This window comes from Oxyura jamaicensis, chromosome 1 (genome assembly GCF_011077185.1).
Source record: "Oxyura jamaicensis isolate SHBP4307 breed ruddy duck chromosome 1, BPBGC_Ojam_1.0, whole genome shotgun sequence".
NCBI classification, from domain to species: domain Eukaryota; kingdom Metazoa; phylum Chordata; class Aves; order Anseriformes; family Anatidae; genus Oxyura; species Oxyura jamaicensis.
Genome location: NC_048893.1, coordinates 172,534,024 through 172,552,508, shown reverse-complemented (window position 1 = coordinate 172,552,508; position 18,485 = coordinate 172,534,024). Strand labels below are relative to the sequence as shown.

At 41.0% G+C, this 18,485-nt stretch overlaps 1 long non-coding RNA gene across 5 annotated transcripts in view; it reads left to right on the top strand.

Annotated features, from left to right (window-relative positions):
• Positions 1-18,485, top strand: part of LOC118164419 — a 42,571-nt gene that overhangs the window by 12,882 nt on the left and 11,204 nt on the right. The window contains exons 4-6 of one of the 5 annotated variants that reach the window (XR_004749490.1): positions 480-654; positions 6,383-6,489; positions 7,558-7,889. This is a non-coding gene — a long non-coding RNA (uncharacterized LOC118164419). Of the gene's footprint in view, positions 1-479; positions 655-6,382; positions 7,441-7,557; positions 7,890-16,765; positions 16,907-18,485 lie in introns of those variants that run through there. The other 4 variants (XR_004749495.1, XR_004749496.1, XR_004749497.1 and 1 more) reach the window with 4 other exon arrangements.

Below are 18,485 nucleotides of genomic sequence, written 5' to 3'. Positions count from 1 at the left end.
ATAGTAATCAGAGAAAGGGAACACAACAGGAACTAAAGTGAATTCATTTAACCATCTACAATATTTTTTTTTTTTTTTTCTTAAATAGTAGCCTAGTACTAGTGATTAATGACTGAGAAAAGAATTACATTTAGGGAAATATGAGACAAGGGATGAGACTAGTCAGACAAGAAAACACAAGCATGATATTGCTAAATTCTCTAATGGTTTAGAGTGAAAAGATAAAGGACATAAAAATTGTGTCTTGTAGCTAAAGCAAATATTATGCTTTATAAAATACTTTCTATATTGATTCATTGGAAGACTTTTATCTTTTGGTAGCTTGCCAAGGAGTCAGTGTGGCACAATATTTCTTCCAGTCTACAATATATGTTTGTTCCCCCTGTAGCAAAAGTGCTTTTAAATGTGACATTTGTGTGACTGGAGACACCTGACCCAATATTGTTATGATTTTTTTTTTTTTTTTTGCTGTCCTGCAGGTGTTTTGAGTCTTTTGAATTTCTTTTGAAACAGAAGAACAACAGAGACTAAATTTGGATACTTGTTTTTTCTCACTCACACTAAAAAGACTAACTCTGGAAGAGCAGACAAGTCCACAGTCTGTCCAAAGCACAGATTCTACAAGGAATTCATAGACATATTTTTTTTTATTAGGTGAGTACAAGATTTCTCCTCAGTTCTTTCTTGACTGACTTTGTAAAGGGGATTACCACTCAGCCATACCTGGAGGGTAGTTGTGAGACCCAGATTGTAGTTATGGGTCAGTTTGGGTTTATCAGTCACATTGATTACATAAAGAAGTTTTACTTGCTGAAGAATAGAATGGATTTCTAGTAGTTTTGGAATTTCTGGGAAAATTATGCTACATGCTTGTATTTGCCATTAGTAGGGAAAAAAGCAGCAAAGTCTTTTGCTTTCAGACCTGTCAGGACAAGCTCAGTGGTGTGTACTTTGGACCCTTTTGACATGTAAATCAGAATAGCAACAGCATCAGTCCTGCTGACTGTATCTTTATGTGGTTACTGATGGTTCTTCAGGCCAGAATGCCCTGCACTGAGGAACCGCTCAGGTCTTTCTAAACCACAATGTATTCCATGAATTGCCATGTCCTAAACATCTTTTAGGGATTTATTGGACATAATTGTGTCTTTGGAATGGAAAGCTATTGCAATATGTATTAGCTGGTGTGATAAGCTTGGCACAGCAGAAGTGGAAGAGTGAGCCTCTGAAAGTGTCTTTTTGTTTAGTTTTGGGTCCAGCTCATTTAATTTAGAGGATCATCTGAGTATATGGCTGGGGTGTTTAAACTGAGAATAAAGATGTCAATTTTTTTCATCCAAAAGGACCGTTTATGACTATGTCTGCTTTGCTGTCTTTTGAAAGACAGCTAGAGACCAATCTATGGCCTGTAGTTTGTGTGACACCAAGTGGTTTGTGTTCACGTGGGAGGAGCCCATCTCTAACAGATTTGGTTTTGGAACAACACCGATCTGAGCAAGGCTCTATCAAAAAGACAGGGTTCTCCATTCATACTTGCTTCCTGATCCTCTAGTGCTAGTATGGATATGCTTATTTGGGACATACAATGTCCATGTTTTTTATATTTTATATTAACACCCATGGATTGTGTTTGCAAAGGCTGAGTCAGGCAGTGCATTGTGTTGCCTCTCATCTCTTTTGCATTCCTGGTTTGCATAAACAGGGTTCAAGAACTGGGCTCATTGGTTTTATGTTCTTGAGAAGTACAAATTAACATTTAAGCACCAAATCACAAATATGATGAACAAACTAATGAACTGAAATGTGCAGAGTATTATTCTATTGTAATAACAGGTTCCAGTGGAAACTGACACTTTATCTTTATTCAGAGAGTAGGTGGAGTAAAAGCAACAGAAATTCAATTTTCTCCTAGAGTAACGATAGCCCTAACAAAGGAATAATACTTTTGATGTGAAAAGATGTAACAGAATGGTTGAGGTTGTCAGGAACCTCAGGAAGTTATCTAGTTGAAGCCTGCTGCTCAAGCAGGGACATCTAGACACTGTTGCCTAGGACCATGTCCAGGAACCTTTTGAACTCTCCAGTGGTTCAATGTCCCTCTTGTACTAGGGAGCCCAGAACTGGACACGGTACTTTCAGATGTGGCCTCACCAGAGCTGAGCAGAGGGAAAGGATCACCTCTCTTGATCTACTGGCAATGCTTTTCCTAATGCATCCTAGGATACCATTAGCCTTCACTGTGGCAAGGGCACATTGCTGGTTCATGTTCAGTTTGGTTGAAACAGGACCTTGTGCTTTCCAGCTGGGTGGCCCCCAGCATGTACTGGTGCCTGGGGTTGTTCCTCTCCAGGTGCAGGACTTTCCCTTTGTTAAACTCCATGAGCTTCCTGTCAGCCAGTTTCTCTGGCCTGTCCAGGTCCACAGCCCTCTGATATAACAACCAGCTTTGTGTCATCTCCTAACTGGCTGAGGGTACACTCTGCCCCAACATCCATGGATCATTAATGAATATGTTGAACAAGACTGGATCCAGTACTGACTCTGAAGCACGCCACTAGTTACTGACTAGATTTTGTGACACTGATCACCACCTTCTGGGCCTGGCCATTTAGCCAGTTTCCAATCCACCTCACTGTATGCTCATCCACCCCATACATCCTCAGCTTCTCTGTGAGAATCTTATGACACACATTGTCAAAAACCTTACTGAAGTCTAGGTGGACAATGTCCATTGCTTTTCCACTGTCTAACCAGGCCAGTCACTTCATCATAGAAGATTATCAGGCTGGTTAAACATGCCTTCCCTTTGGTGAACCCATGATAGCTACTCCTGATCCTCTTCCTCTCATTCATGTGCCTGGAAATGGTTTCCAGGATTAGTTGTTTCATCACCTTCCCAGGGATCGAGGTGAAGCTGACTGCTTGCAGTTCACTGGACGATCTTTCTTGCTCTTTTTGGAGATAGAAATGACATATGCTTTCTTCTAGTCCTCAGGCAACTCTTCCAGTTGCCATAATCATTTAAAGATAATTGAGTGTGACCTCGAAATGACATCAGCCAGCTCCTCCAGTATTCATGGGTGAATCCCATTACTGCACATGGAATGTATGTCCAACTTGCTTTAACATTCCCTGACTCTTCCATGAAGTGTATCTCTTCCTTGCTGTAGCCTTTCCCCCTCATGTCTGGGACCTGTCATTCTTTAAGGTCAGTCTTGCTAGTAAAGAGAGAGTAAAATAAGGCATTCGGTACCTCAGTCTTTTCTATGTCCTATGTCACCAAGGTCCTTGCCTCATTCAGCAGCATGCCCACGTTTTGTGTACTCTCCCTTTTGTCAATTTATGTTCTTCTTGTAGTCTCTGGCATACCTCACCAGATTCAATTCCATTTGGGCTTTGGCTTTCCTAACTGCAGACTTGGGCAGTGTCTCAGTATTTCTCCCATTCCTGCTTTTACTTTCTGTATACTTGCTTTTTTATGCTTGAATTTTGCTAGGAGCTCCCTTTTCATCCTCACTGAACTTCTTGGGATAGACTGCTCTTGAGATTGGAGGATGTGATTCTTGAATAGCAACCAGCTTTCTTGTATGTCTTTTCCCTTTAATGCCTTAACCCATGGGACATTTTCAAACAGATTCCTGAATATTCTTTACTAGTATCCATGCAAGAACTAGTCTTTCTTCTAAATCATCTCAACTATGCAACAACTTTCAAATATGTAAACCTGCCTCTGGTAGAATAAAAGTGCAATGTTTTGTGCTGTTTGCCAAGGAGCTATTCACTACCACGTTTCCAAGCTTCCCTTACTCAAAACTCTGATGTGCCAGGAAGTAAATACTTCTCTAACACAGAGTGATTGGTTACGTATGCACTTGTAAATGGAACAGAACAGTGACCATCCTTTGGCTCTGTGAATGTCACAGTTTGTACACATACAACTACCCTTGAAACCAGGCCGGCTGTGCCAGCTATCTGTTGGGAATGGCCTCAGAGTGGTGTTAATCTCTTAACAGTGCTGTGAAACAAAAGCTGCTCTGAGCCAAAAGTGTGCCAGAGAAAATGCTTATACAGTTTAATATGCTTGGGCTCATTACCCCAGTCCACTTTCTTTTACTGATATTGATGTATCTGTGTTGTCTGAACAGTTGCTTTCCCCACAGAAGAGTTACTGCTACACAGTTTTGACTTTTTGTACCTGGGTTTACAAAAGCACCCAGAACTTGTAACATGGCATAGAAGTTAGCCAGCACAGACAGGCATAGTTTAAAACCTTGGTCTCCCACTGTCCCCAAGTCTGTTAAAGCTGGAAGCTGGTCTGGGAATGGGGACTGACGATATTTTCTCATAGAACAAGAACAACAGTACTTAATTTTTAATTTATAAAAGAATCAACTGTTTATTCAGGAAGGGATGTGAAGCCTTTTGTATTTTTTTTTCTTTTCTTTTTCTTTCCATTTTATTTTAGATAAAGGCAAACCAAGCTGTTGTTCTTAAGCAAAGTAGTTTTACAAGCAAGCTCTCATAGGAATGAAGAGTTACTCCCGAATGTTTAGGCACTATTCTGTATAATTATGGATATTTTTTCCTTCCAAAAATATTTTTTTTTTGAGAAGCTGACATTTCAAAGGCTTTCAATTCTGTGTGTCACTATCAAATAATCTTTTTTGTACTTGGCTGTTTATTATTGGATTGCAACAACGATAAAGCTCTAGGGGTTTTGTCTTCTTTGGTATGTTAATTAGCTATTTTGCCTTTGATCTTTTTCTTACTGAAAAGAGTGAAAAGCTATCTCGGTAGGGAATCTTACTGATGTACATTCCTCCCCTCATCTCCATAATCTGAGGATCAGAGGGAGACAACAAATTTCACTGCTGAGTGAGGTTGCTATAGGCCTTAGTTATAATGTACTCCACTTCTAAATAATCCCACCACCATTTATATTTGGAATATTGAAGAGGAACCTCTGAGAAAAAGAAATGCAAAAATAATTAATTTTAAACTGTGAACTACCTTCATTAATTTAACTTTTTTTTCTTGAAGTTTTAAGCTCATGCATATGCCATAAGCTATTTCTTTCTTGTATGCCTCTACACATTTTTGCCTTTTTTTTTTTTTTTTTTTTTTTTTTTTTTTTTTTTTTTTTTTTTTTTTTTTTTTCTTTCCTCTCTTTTTAGTGTTGGCTTCTGATACATCTTCATTTCTCACGGAAATAAAACATAGGCTAGGTACACAATAACTATTGATTGAACTTTTAAAGTAATAAATGTTAGGATAGTTTTCCTATGGAAATGATGAAAATCCTGTAACTTGGGACCATTGCAAAGTGATGGGGCAGGATTGTGACGTGGTCGGGAAGACACATGCACAGGTTCACACATATGCATATTACACATCTTACTGTCTCTCAAATTACTTCATCAAAAGCTGTCATCCTCATACTGTGTTACTTGAAAAACCTGAGTAAAGACATTTCAATGAGACAGAGTCAGACAGACCTGCTTTGTAGGAGAATCCAGCAGTGGCAGAAGTATAGTCAAGATTATCTGTTAAAGCCTTTCCAAACTGAGTTTCTCTGAGCAACTTTATCAATTTCCACAAGAGATGGACAATGTACTTGGCAGTCTTCCTGCTGAGATTCTTACCTGGTGTTCTGTAATGGTGGGAGTGGATCTTGATTGATGTTCGCATGATGTCATTTTAAAGAATATATTTAAAATGTGTCAGCTAAACTGTGCCCAAATAATATCAATTTCTCTCCAGTGAACAATTTATATTTTTATCATATTGGTACTGGTGTTTTCTGAAATGGCATGGGACAAATGCTTCCTCTCCCATGTGATACTGCATGTGGAAGTGCAAAGAGCACCTAGTGTAGAGTACATAAAGTGATCTTGCCAGAGTGCAACCACTGCTGCTGTTGCCTCTCACTGTAAAAATAATTAATCTTTGTGCACATTCAAGAAGAAGTGCCAGGCTGTTCACATAGCATGTGTCACGTGCTGAGGGATGCACACCAGAATTGGCACTTTGCTGATGTGTAATCTGGGTCTGGAAATTATTCTGTTGGTTTGAACAAAATCCTTAATTTACGAAACAGAGGTATCTAATGCTACTTGAGGTGCCCATATGGGGCTGCCCTGATGCATGTTCTGGAGCAGCTGGAAGTACTGTGACATCTTTTATGGTGTTTAGACACTTCTGTTTAGGCAGTCAAACCTTGCTGTAAGACTGGGAATTAATGCCACATTTGGATCATTCTTGATCTCCTGGGCACATGCCCTTCACAGACCCCTGGGAACCATATTGCTCCCCAAGGAGGCAGTGCATTGTTTCCTTACAGCTCCTCCATGCTATGGTCTGTGCTCTGGTGCTTCCAACACAGAATCAAAACCAAGTGAGAACCATGTTGGAGCAGCTCTAAAGTCATTTCAGTGTTTATGCCTTCCTGCATGCTCCACAGCCACAGGATGCAACTTGTGACTGAAGCAGGTTAGTGCAGTGGTATGAAGAAACAGATACATTTTTTTTTTTCTTTTTTTTTTTTCGCCTTAGTGAGATCTGTGTTGCTAATTTTCTAAATTCACTGCTTGCACAGCAACATCTCCCCTCAAGCTCTTTTCCACTGTCTCTAAGGCTTAATCTTTTAAAACAGTGTCTGTCAACCAAAGGCAATGAGAAAAAGCAGTCAGGAAGATTTAGATCCTATTACAGTCTTATGCAATAAAATTCTTGTTCCCACAAGGATCAACAGTTCTGAGCAAGATTCAGGTGGTGTCCCCAGTGGTCTGTGTAATTACAGGAGGAAGGATTACTGCTTTCTGCCATGAGTTAGGCATCTAAGTCTAAGCTAGACACATGACCTTCCCTTTATAGTCAATGAAGAGAAATTGAAGTCTCCAAGGAGATTCATCATTTAAGACTGCTCTAATAAATCACTCTCAGGATGTACTGATTCCTGTCTATTGACTGTAAAAGGAGTCACAAATGATGAGCTTACCCCAACTTAGACTTATATAAAGTCAATGAAATAAAGGCTCATATGGACCTGGGACCAGTGGAGACTTTTCTCCTACTCTTCTGTCAGCCTCTACGTGCATACATGCAGTGGTATATTAAAAATAATTTTATCTTTAGAAATCTTTTACTGTTACACTACTTTCTGTATATTCAGATGGTGACCTTCAAATGAAAATCTACAGTTTTCAGGAATATTTAAGAAATTCTGCTTTGCATTTTTATCTACCTTTAAGCAATGGTGATGGACAAATGTGAGCTCAGTTAAAGCAAACTGAATCAGGTACAGTGCAAAAAGCCCTGGGCAAGCTGAGTGGTTTTCTTTGTCCTGGCTGACTATCTCTTCAAGTACTCTGCTGCTTTATTTATGACCTCTTATCACTTTTAAGTTTAACCTCTTTGCTCTTGACTGCTCTGTTCCTTCTTTGCATTTTCTTTTTCCTTTTTTTTTTTTTTTTCTTTTTCTTTCATTTCCTTATACTTTTTTGCTTATTTGTTTTCTTTTTCCATGTTTTAATTCCTTTGCTGTAATTTGATTGTCAGTCAGTTTCTGAACTCTCCAGGCTGTGGATCATCTAAAACCTTGACTTGTGTGGCTCTTCTCTGCACCACCAGATCTGCAGTGAGATCAATCCTCTTCCTGAGACCTGACCTGTGTAACGTCTTTATCAGTGACCTAGAGGAGGTGATGAACTCATAAAATCTGCAGATGACACCAGACTGGGGGGAACCAGTAAGCACAGTCAAGGGCAGAGCTGTCAACCAGATAGACCCAGACCGTCTCGAGGAATTGGCTGAAAAAAATCATGAAATTTGAATGAGACAAACACAAAGCCCTGCACTTGAAAAAACAAACAAACAAACAACAACAACAACCATGAAAACCAATGAACAAATAAAAAAAAATCCTTGCAGAGATGCAAGCTGGGTACTATCAGGTCTGGGGAAGCTCTGTGGAGATGACCAGGAAGACTTGGTAGACAGCAAGTTGCACAAGAGCCCTGTGGCAAAAATGGAAAAAGCCACCAAGGCTGTATGACTAAGCACACAGCCAATAAATGGAGGGAAGTAGTCATCCTCACCTACTCAGCATTCATCAGACCCCATCTAGATACAGCAACCAGTCTGGGGTCCCTAGTATGAGAAGATTATTGACAAGCTGGAGCAAGTTCATCAGGACCACCACAATGGTTGGTGGTGACGCACTTAATCTGTGGGGAGAGGCTGAGGGATAGGGGCTTGTTCAGCCTGAAGGAGAGGTGGCTGAGGGAGGATGTCATAGTAGGGCCTATGGGGAGGTCATCGTGAAGACAGAGCCAGGCTCTTCACAGTGGTGTGTTGGAACATGATGAGATACAAGAGACATATGGTGAAACAAGATAGGTTCAGACTGGATATAAATAGAAATTATTTTCTGCGTGACAGTCCAGCAGTGGCAGAGGCTGGATGAGAGACTAAAATTTCCATCCCTAGAAGTTTTCAAGATATGACTGGATACAGTCTTGAGCAACCTGCTCTGACCCCACAGCTGACACTGCTTGGAGCAATAAGTTGGACTAACAACCTCCTGAAGTCTCTCCTAAACTGAATTATCCTGTGAACCTATGATTCAGCCTCAGTCCTTGCCTTGTATCTTTGTCTGAGCTAAATAGTAGTCCATATATTTTGTTGATTTCTGATCTTGCCACTTCCAGCCTCATGTTGCTGGTTGACTTCCTGGCTTGACCTTGGACTCAACTTTATAGGCTTGATGTGCAATCCCGAAACCCAGAACAGGCTACTGTCACCAGTTCATCTTTGTTCTTCTTGGGTACCACGGGACTCTGCTGCTGGATGGTGAATCACAGATTGATTGAACCACAGAGTGGTAGAATAGAGTCTGAAGTTGGAGGGTGTATACGATTTACAAGGAATTTCATAGAATCATAGAATGGCTTGGGTTGGAAGGAATCTTAGAGATCACCTAGTTCCAACCCCGCTGCCATAGGCAGGAATGCCACCCACTAGATCAGGTTGGCCAGGGTCTTGTACACCTCCAGAGATGGGGCATCCATAGCTTGTCTGGGCAACCTGTTCCAGTGCCTCACCACCCTCCGAGTGAAGAATGTCCTCCTAACATCTAATCTAAATGTGCCCTACTTTAGTTTAATATCATTTCCCCTTGTCCTATTATTACCTGCCCAAGTAAATAGCTGCTCTGCATCTTTTTATAAGCCCCCTTTAAGTATTGAAAGGCCATCATGAGTTCTTGTCAGAGCCTCCTCTTCTCCACGCTGAACATTGCCAGCTCTCTCAGCTTGTCTTCATAGGAGAGGTGCTCCAGCCCTCTTATTATGTTCATGGCCTTTCTCAGGACCTGTCCTGACATGTCCTTGTTCTTGTGCTGGGCCCAGCCCTGGACGCAGCACTCCAGGGGGGGCCTCACGAGGGTAGAGCAGATGGGGATAATCCCCTCCCCCCCCTGCTGCCCACCCCTCTGGCAGTGCAGCCCAGGATGCAGTTGGCCAGCTGGGCTGCGAGCACACACTGCTGGCTCATGTCAAGATTTTTGTCCACCAGAACCCCAAGTCCCTCTCTGTGGGGCTGCTCTCAGTGAGCTCTTCCAGTCTGTGCTCATGTCTTGGATTTCCCCTACCCAGGTGCAGCACCTTGCACTTGGCCTTGTTGAATTTTATGTTCATATGGGCCAACTTATCTAGTTTGTTCAGGTCCCCTTGGATGGCATCCCTTCCTTCTGGCATATGCCTGCACCACTCAGCTTGGTGTCATTTGCAAACTTGCTGAGGGTGCACTTGTTCTCACCGTTTATGCCACTGATAAAGATATTAAACAACATCGGTCCCAAGACAGATCTCTGAGGGACAGCATTTGTCACCGGACTCCACCTGGACATGGAGTCATTGACCACCACTCTTGGTGCAGCCTTCAAGCCAATTCCTTATCCACTGTACAGTCCACCCTACAAATACTTATCTCTCTCCAATTTGGAGATCAGGATGTCATGTGGGACCATATCAAAGGCCTTACAGAAATCCCAGTAGATGACATCAGTCAGTCTTCCTTTGTCAACTGATGCAGTCACTCCATCATAAACAGCCACCGGATGGGTCAGGCATAATTTTGCCTTAGTGAAGCCATGCTGGCTGTCATGGATCCCCTCCTTGTCCTGCACATGCCCCAACACTGCTTCGAGGAGTGTCTTTTCCATGATCTTCCCAGGCACAGATGTGAGGCTCACCAGTCTGTATTTCCCCAAATTCCCTTTCTTCCCTTTTTAAAAATTGGAGTGATATTTCCTTTTTCCAGTCACCGGGGACTTCACCTGACTACCAGAACTTTTCAAATAGGATGGAGAGAGGCCAACCTCATCATCCCGTTCCCGCAGGATGCTGGGATGCACAGCATCGTGCTCCATAGACTTGTACCTGTTCAGTTCCATCAGGTAGTCTCAAACCTGCCCTTTAATTGCAGTGGCAGGGATTTTGCTCCCCCAGCCAAATCTCGCTCAGAGATTCAGGGACTCTAGAGATGTGGGAAAGCTGACTGGCAGTGAAGACTGAGGCCAAGAAGTTGCTGAGTACCTCAGCCTTCTCTATGTCTGTTGTTACCAGCTCTCATTTATCAGATGGGACACACCTTCCTCGGCCTTTCTTTTCTGGTCAATGTACCTAAATAATCCCTCCTTCTTATTTTTGCATCCCTTTCCAAGCTCAGTTCCATCTGTGCCTTGGCTTTCCTGCCCCCATCCCTGCACACCCAGACAGCATCCCCGTGCTCTTGCCATGTGTCCCTGCTTCCTCTGCCTGTGCATTTCCTTCTTGTGCCTCAATCTGACCAGTAGCTCCTTGCTCAGCCATCCCAGTTACCTGCCGTCCCTGCCTGCTTTCTCACATGGGATGGAGAGTTCTTGTGCTCTAAGGAAAACATCCTTAAACAGCTGCCAGCTCTGCTCAGGTCCTCTGTCCCTAAGGACAGTGTTGCAGGGGATCTCATCCACTAGGTCTTCAAACAGCTGGAAGTTCAGTCTTTGGAAGTTCAGGGTCCTGACTTTTCTCTTTGCCAGGCCCATATTTCTCAAGATCACAAACTCAAGCAGGTGTGGTCACTGCATCCCAGACTGCCTCCAGTCTTAACTTCTTATTGAATTCTTCTGCATTAGGTATATGTATAAGTGGTAGGATAGTTGTATTGGCAAATAGTTTGGCTTTTCAGATAAGAAGGGAAAGAGGTCTGCTTTATTTACTCCTGTGGTTTATATAAGCAATAATACACAACCGTTAGATTTAAAATCCTTTGTTCACCTTGAAGATATGTTGCAGGATTATCCAGCTTCTCCTGTTACTGCTGATGACAGAAGGCATACAGTCTGAATGTTATTCTCATCTTAGCCAGTAATTTTCTATGTAAATAGTAAAATATTCCAACATTACATTTTCTTTGCTGTTCAAGGTCAAGGACCTAGCAAAGGTGTTCATCCTTGAGTATGTTGTGCTAAATAAGGTAAAATATATCTACAGACTGTTGACTGCAGTTGCTTCTGCATCCAGGAATTGCAGGTTGTGGCAGGAAAAAATATGAGATGGAGGCTTTCTATGTGACAAAATATTTTGGTATGGTTTTGCTGGATTTGTTCCATGTGGTATTTGGGAAGCTACTGTAAAATTATCTGCTGAAAATTAACAGTGGCTTTTGTAATCAGAAAAGCTGTCCCAAACTCCCGTGCATGCAATACTCAGTGATTAGCTGACCAGCTGCATTGAATCTTCTGATTAACCCTCCAGTTCTCAGAGCATCATGGAGAAGCTGTCCCCATATGTTGTTCTTCAAGCTCTTGACAGCACAGACTTCTCACGAATTGCATTGCCGCTAGCATATCTTGTTCCCTACTTCTACCTTCTACTGTCTGCCTGTCCTTGTTAGACAGATCTATCCATTCTACTTCCCTGCAGAGCCATAGCCTCTATGTTTTATGTGGGTTTGCAAGGAAAGTGGGCTAATGTTGTTGTTTCTTACATCCCTGGAGGGTTTGGAGGCATTCATTAGGAATTTCTTCTCCTCACATTGACGTTGTGTAGGAGATAGTTGCTTTATTTTAGTGGTGACTTTGAACTGTGTTGGGTTCTGTTCTAAAATGTACTATGGAACAAGGGGTGGGTGGTGTCAGAGTAGAAATTTCATGACAAATTCAGCTAAGCAGACAAAGATCACAGATAGGAAAATGATAAAATGATAGATATATTTGGCTAGAAAGGTTCTCAAGAGATTGCTAATTACCATTCACTGCAGTAAGGCAGAATGAGGTGTACCTAAACCTTTGGTGAAGGAGCAATGTCTACTCAGCTTTATAAACCCTTAATTGCTCAGCTGTTTTAAACCCTAGATTTAGGTTTTAAACCCTAGATTTTACAACCACCTCATGCAGCAAACTCTGATGTGGAACTAGTCTTTCAGTTTTATTGCATTATTAAACAGCTAAATTAAACCAACTTTTCTGCAAATGAAAATCCTTTCTTTTTATTCTTTCCTTGGTGGACAAGGAGAACAATTGTTTGCTATGAAAAATAGCAAAGACTAGCCCATTGAAGCAGAAGAGTCTGTCTCAAGATGCTTTGTTTATATGGGGGGTTTATTAATACTTTTCTCATTTTCCTTGTCTGGAGGACAACACTAAGATGCCAGATCTCAGCTACTCATCTAAGAAGGCTAATGAAAAACATCATCAGAAAGGAGGGAATTTCCCCAGTATTACAATGATTTCTAACCAATCTTTTTTGAAGATAAAAGTAAAAAAATAAAAAAATAGCAAACTTGTAAATGCAAATGTCTGATGTTGCAGACAATGTCCAGAGCATGGTAGTGCATGAGACCGGATACTGCAGAGAGGAGAGGAGGTGGTTAAGGCTGTAGTATTCACACAAACATCCTATATCTGGTCCAGTGTCATCATGTAAACTGAGCTGGTGGGATGGAGAAAGGCAGCTTTGAGCCTATGTGTTAAGGTGTTAATGCAGTCACCTCTCCCAGCTGCTTCCCGTCTGCTTTGGTCACACCAAATGCCCTTCCATTTGCTCAGAGGCATACAGGCAGGAGGAAGCCAAATGCTGTGCAAACTTCATGAGGATGCTAATTATGATGGCTGTCTGGCTTCAATGTGGTAAATGGAAATACCACAGCTTAGTCCAAATTGACATGCTGGTGTTTGTTTTTACCTTGCAGAAGCAAACTGAACATGAGGGCTTGATAGCATCTGATCCAAGTGCTCAAAGCATGTCCTGGCATACGGTATCCTGAGTGATGAGAGCATGTCAGATGGACCATTTGGATAATGAAAGTGACCCAAAGTCTCCCACAGACCACATTTAGGCAATTTTGGATCTATACTTAGATAAATAACACAGCTGAATGATTTTCTTTGTATCACATAGCTGCTAGTGACCTCGTATTTCCAATCTATCCCCAAAAATACTTATCTTAGAAGAGTGTCAAGTACATCCATGTAATACAGAAAGTGGTCCTTTTTATATTTAACACACACATTTAAAGAACAAAAAGACTGAAAGGTCAGCATTTAGAAATAGCAAGCATTATTATTAAGCTTATTCTTGTAATATCATTTCTGTCCCATTGCACGTATCTGGTATTTATATCTACATTTACCCCTAGTTATAATATTTATTAACATCTGAGAAAAATCCAGCATTTTCTGTTGCAATGGAAGACTGTATCCTAAGAAGAGTGCTAGAAGGTCACAGGAGGAATTTTAGACCTGACATTTTCTAAATTTACACAGTCATTTCTTTTATACAAGCTTATTTTCAACCCATGTGCTTGTGTGTGCCTTTAAGATAAATATGCAGTTTATTCTGTATATCTTCATGTCCACATCCTTTTTTTTTTAATTATAAAAACATAATAAGAACTATATTTCATTTTTTGTATATCCATGCTACAGTGCAGGAAAATCAATTAGCTTTGGCCCTCTCAGTTCCTTTTCTGTAAAACAGGGATTTACGATTCAGGTCTTCACAGTCCTTCTATGGAAAAAAATGTGTATAGCAGTATCTGGAGGTTGTTGTTACTGCTATGTGCTCTCTGCTATCATTTGAAGGGTTTACTAGTTTGTTTGCCCAGACATTTCTGAGCTGGGTCTATGAAAGCCAACTTAGGTACAGAGGTTTATTGCCTCCTGAGCAGCACTTTGTATGTGTGACTATAGTACATGTAGGACCATATAGGCTCAGGTATGCTGGAGAAAGGGTGCTGAGACACTTAAGCAGGGCACTGGCATCTGATATGCTACATGGCATTATGAGGCACTGTATCATTTTTGGGATGGCAGTTAGCTGAGACTGGGACTTTAGCAATGAGCACAGAGCTCCAATCCCCTTCATGTTTCTGCAGCCAACAGCTAATAACATCCAGGAGTGTCTGTACCATGGCAGGTGTATACCACTGCTCTAAAATGGCAAATAGCAAAGCTGTATGATTTTGCTCTACACTTGCAACAAAGCTGAGCTCTCTGCATGTGGAGCTGTGTCATTTGAGCCTGCTTGTTTTGTGGTCAGTGCACGGAAACCATTTAATATAGGTCACAATATGCTAAAATGCAAATACAGCAAAATCTGGAGTGACTGCACTCTAACATATGCGTTCTTACATGCTGTCTTAAATCATGGCTCAGAGACATTATTTTCAAGAATGATTTCCTCTCTGAGTGCTTGCAAGGGAGACAGCTTCTGTGTCAGTTCAGTGCAGTAGGATGCACCAACATGACAGCCTCCTCTTCCCTTTCTGACTTTGCTGCCTCCATTTTTATTGTGAACCCTACTGTGAAGTATATCCTATCTTTTCAAAAAATACACCCCTCCAGCATCCCCTCTCTATCTATCAAAGAAAACCCTTTTGTGAGTGCAAATCTAGGTGCAGTTTCTCTCCTTTCTCCCTCTTTCTCTTCTTCTCTCCCTCTCCTTCTCCCCCCCCTTCCTCCCCCTTGTGTGTGTGTGTGTGTGAGTGTGTGCCAGATGATGAGCATTTTGAAAAGAAATGTGGAATCTGAATGCATGAGCAAATCTATTTGGGCACCTGCCTCTTGAAAGAGAGGAAGACAGAGAAGAGTATAAATGGCAGAGGCACTACACAATTGCTGGAAACAGCTCTTCTCACATCCGTCTTTCCTCAGTGCAATCTTTTCTAATGGTAACAGCACTTTTTTTTTTTTTTTTTTTTTTTTTTTTTTTTCCCCAGTGCTTTTCCCAGTTTGCTTTTACAAATGGAAAATAGTTGAATCTTGTTGTGCTTTTGTGAGATAAGTAATATGGTATGTTCCAGTTTGGTATGCCCACTAGTAAAATATTTGGGGTTAGGTTCTGTACCAGAAAAGGGGATGTATAGAAATCCAAGCAGACTGATGGCATAAGTTGCCTCAGCTTACACCAGTGTCTGAGCACAAAGCCTTTCCATCCTGTGGAACTTGTGCCTGATTAGGTATTTTATGGCATTTCTACCTTTTTTGGTTTCTGTGCATTTTTTTTTTTTCCTTATTCCCCCTCTGTGTTTAAGTAGCAATGACCTGGAGAAAGACGAGAGAGCTCAGGGAGCTGCAGAGGACTCTAAATCCACAGGTCAGATGGCTCCAGCCTCTGGCAGATCTCCTGGGAGGCAGTCAGCTGTTGGGTCTGTGTTTCCCTGAGAGAAGAATTTAAAGGAAACATCTCTCCCACTTGTTCCATGTTACTAGTATTCCTGCATGGATGGTTTAGCTTATTCATGGCTCTATGCTATCATGGCTGCTGCTTCATAATGTCCATCACAAATGGTCTAGGCTGAGTCTTGGAGTCCAGGTATAACACACTCCATCCTAACTGTACTGCTGTGTTGATATTTCTCATTCAGTGCTGACATGGCAGCAGTGCTCCACTCAACAAAGGAGAGATGCTACCTACTTTCCTATGCAAAATATTTAGATTTCTGTGATGAACAGCAGAACCTAAATTCCAACTGTTATTACAAAATGTTAGCACCAGTAATAAAGAAAGCACTGCACCCAGATGAAACTGTAAAGAGAATTTAGATAGTGTTGCAATTATCTCATTTGTAAATTGAACAGGACACTGCTGGTAGCAATTTTTGTGTAAAGTGTTGTAGGGTTTTTAAATGACCCTAAGTAGTCAGGGCATTTGCTCTGAGTGTATTGTGCAAGATGGAATAAATGGCGGAATGATTTGGGCTTTTAAAACTAGGCTGAATAAAAATGTTACAATATATCCTGCATGGGTGGGCTCACTCTGACAGGCAGATGCATTCAGGACCGTAACATGTCTTATACGCTTCTGATTTAAATGACTCTGTGAAGGTGCCTAAGGGCTGGTTTACACACAAGCTTGCACTGTTTTAATTAAACCTGTTTTCAGTCTAGGATTTTCAGTTCAGAATAAAAATTACTGTCATCAAGACAGCTAAAAAATGTCAGTCTAGGGGGTTCAAACTCTGCTTTAGGCATCCCACCATAGGTGTCTAAGGGCTCTGTTGTTGGCTCTGATAATCAGGTATATCTGAATAGAAAATAGGTAGGCTTTTCGAGAGCAAATGTCCCAAATTCCCTCAGGCAGGGATTTACTGCTTTCCACTGATTCCAGGGCTTGAGGAGATGAAGTCCATAACTTAGACAACTGGAGTGAGATCCCCAGCTCAGATGATGTAGATATCTCCTCTCATTTGTGCAATCTTTTTCTCTCTCTGATTGTTCTTTCAGTGTTTACACCCAAACTGCCACTGCTGTGTGGAAATCAGGGCCATGAATGCAAGTGTTCTGGGGAAGAATATGAAGAATAATCTAGATAAGAAATGAGGAGTACTAATATCTTACTAAATAATCTGTAGAAAAAAAAATCAATAAAAATTTAGCAAATAGAAGAGAAAATTAAAGAACAAAAAGTTAAAAGGTTACTGATAATTTCAGAGAGATGTGACTGGAGGTGCTGGGAATGTAATATAGAGGGATTTTTGAACACATTTGCTAGCAGAGCCTTGAGTTTTCAAAGTCAAAAGAAGGGATACAGGCAACTTAGTGGGATTCTGGCACTTCATTTTATTTCAGGAAATCCTTAGATACCCAAGTGAGAACAAGCAAATATATTCTATTCATGTACATGTATGTTCACATATGTATGCACACATACCACATTAATATATCTGTATGCATACACATATATATTTATGTATGTATATACATCACATGCACACAAATACAGAATATTTATTCAATATTTCAAAGTTCAACATGCATAGTAACTTAGTATACACATACATGCTTCCCTCCCCTTTATGTAAGTACAAACATAAATTAAAAATGACTTCTACGGTTTCTAAGACATAAATAGCAGTAAGACACCTAAAAGTCCACTTAGACTATTAACACTGAACTTTTGATAGAGATCTTCAACCACCCCTCAATCTCCTTCTTGGTTTGTTTAGCTCTCTAAGGAGCTGCAGGCTTTCCTGTGTTCCTCAGTGCTTTAAATTCTGATAACACAGATGCCAAAAGGCTCCACATGCCCATCTTATTCCTCAGTCTATCTAGGATTTTGAATGAAGTTGCATCCTGTGTCTGATCTGGCAGACATGATCTAAGCCAGCTGTCCAACAGGATGGGTTTCAGACAAAATATAGCCCTCAAAGTGGTAGAAATAACCTTGACATTGGAGCACTAATTTCAGAATTGTTAGGCTTGGATTCAGTCTTTTATTTCAGGAGATTAACATCTATGCTGCTTCACAGACAAAAAGAAACAGTTAGCACTCCTGGAGTGCTCTTTCTACTGAACCAAGGCCACAACAACATCTATACGCAGGACTGCTTGCAGTCAAATCCAGCATGAGTGTCCTGGACTCATATTGCTCAGGGCTGATGCCCTCTGTGCTGGCCTTCAGGCTCTTCTTGTCTCACTGTAGCCTCATACTCCAAGTATTTAAAATAAGGAGCTGGAGATACTTTCATCTACCTAAGGCAGTCCAGGAGCACTGAACTTGATGTACCCTGACCCATAGCATTCCTGAGGTCTTCATCAGGCTGTTTAAGAGCAAACAAGATGTTTCACTCCGAAGGAGGGTCCCCCTAAATTCTACAAGTAGACAGTCAGGGCCTTGGGAGAGAAATGAAGAGGGAAATTCTCTGGCATTTATAACATTTGTATCCAAGAGCCATGGGTTGAGAAAGAGAAAAGAGAAGAGAAGAGAAGAGAAGAGAAGAGAAGAGAAGAGAAGAGAAGAGAAAAGAAAAGAAAAAAGAAAAGAAAAAAGAAAAGAAAAGAAAAAAGAAAAGAAAAAAGAAAAGAAAAGAAAAGAAAAGAAAAGAAAAGAAAAGAAAAGAAAAGAAAAGAAAAGAAAAGAAAAGAAAGCCTGAGTTTGTGTTTTGATAGGTAGGACTCTTGATTGTGAGGCTTCACTTATAGACAGTTTATGGTGCTCCTTCCT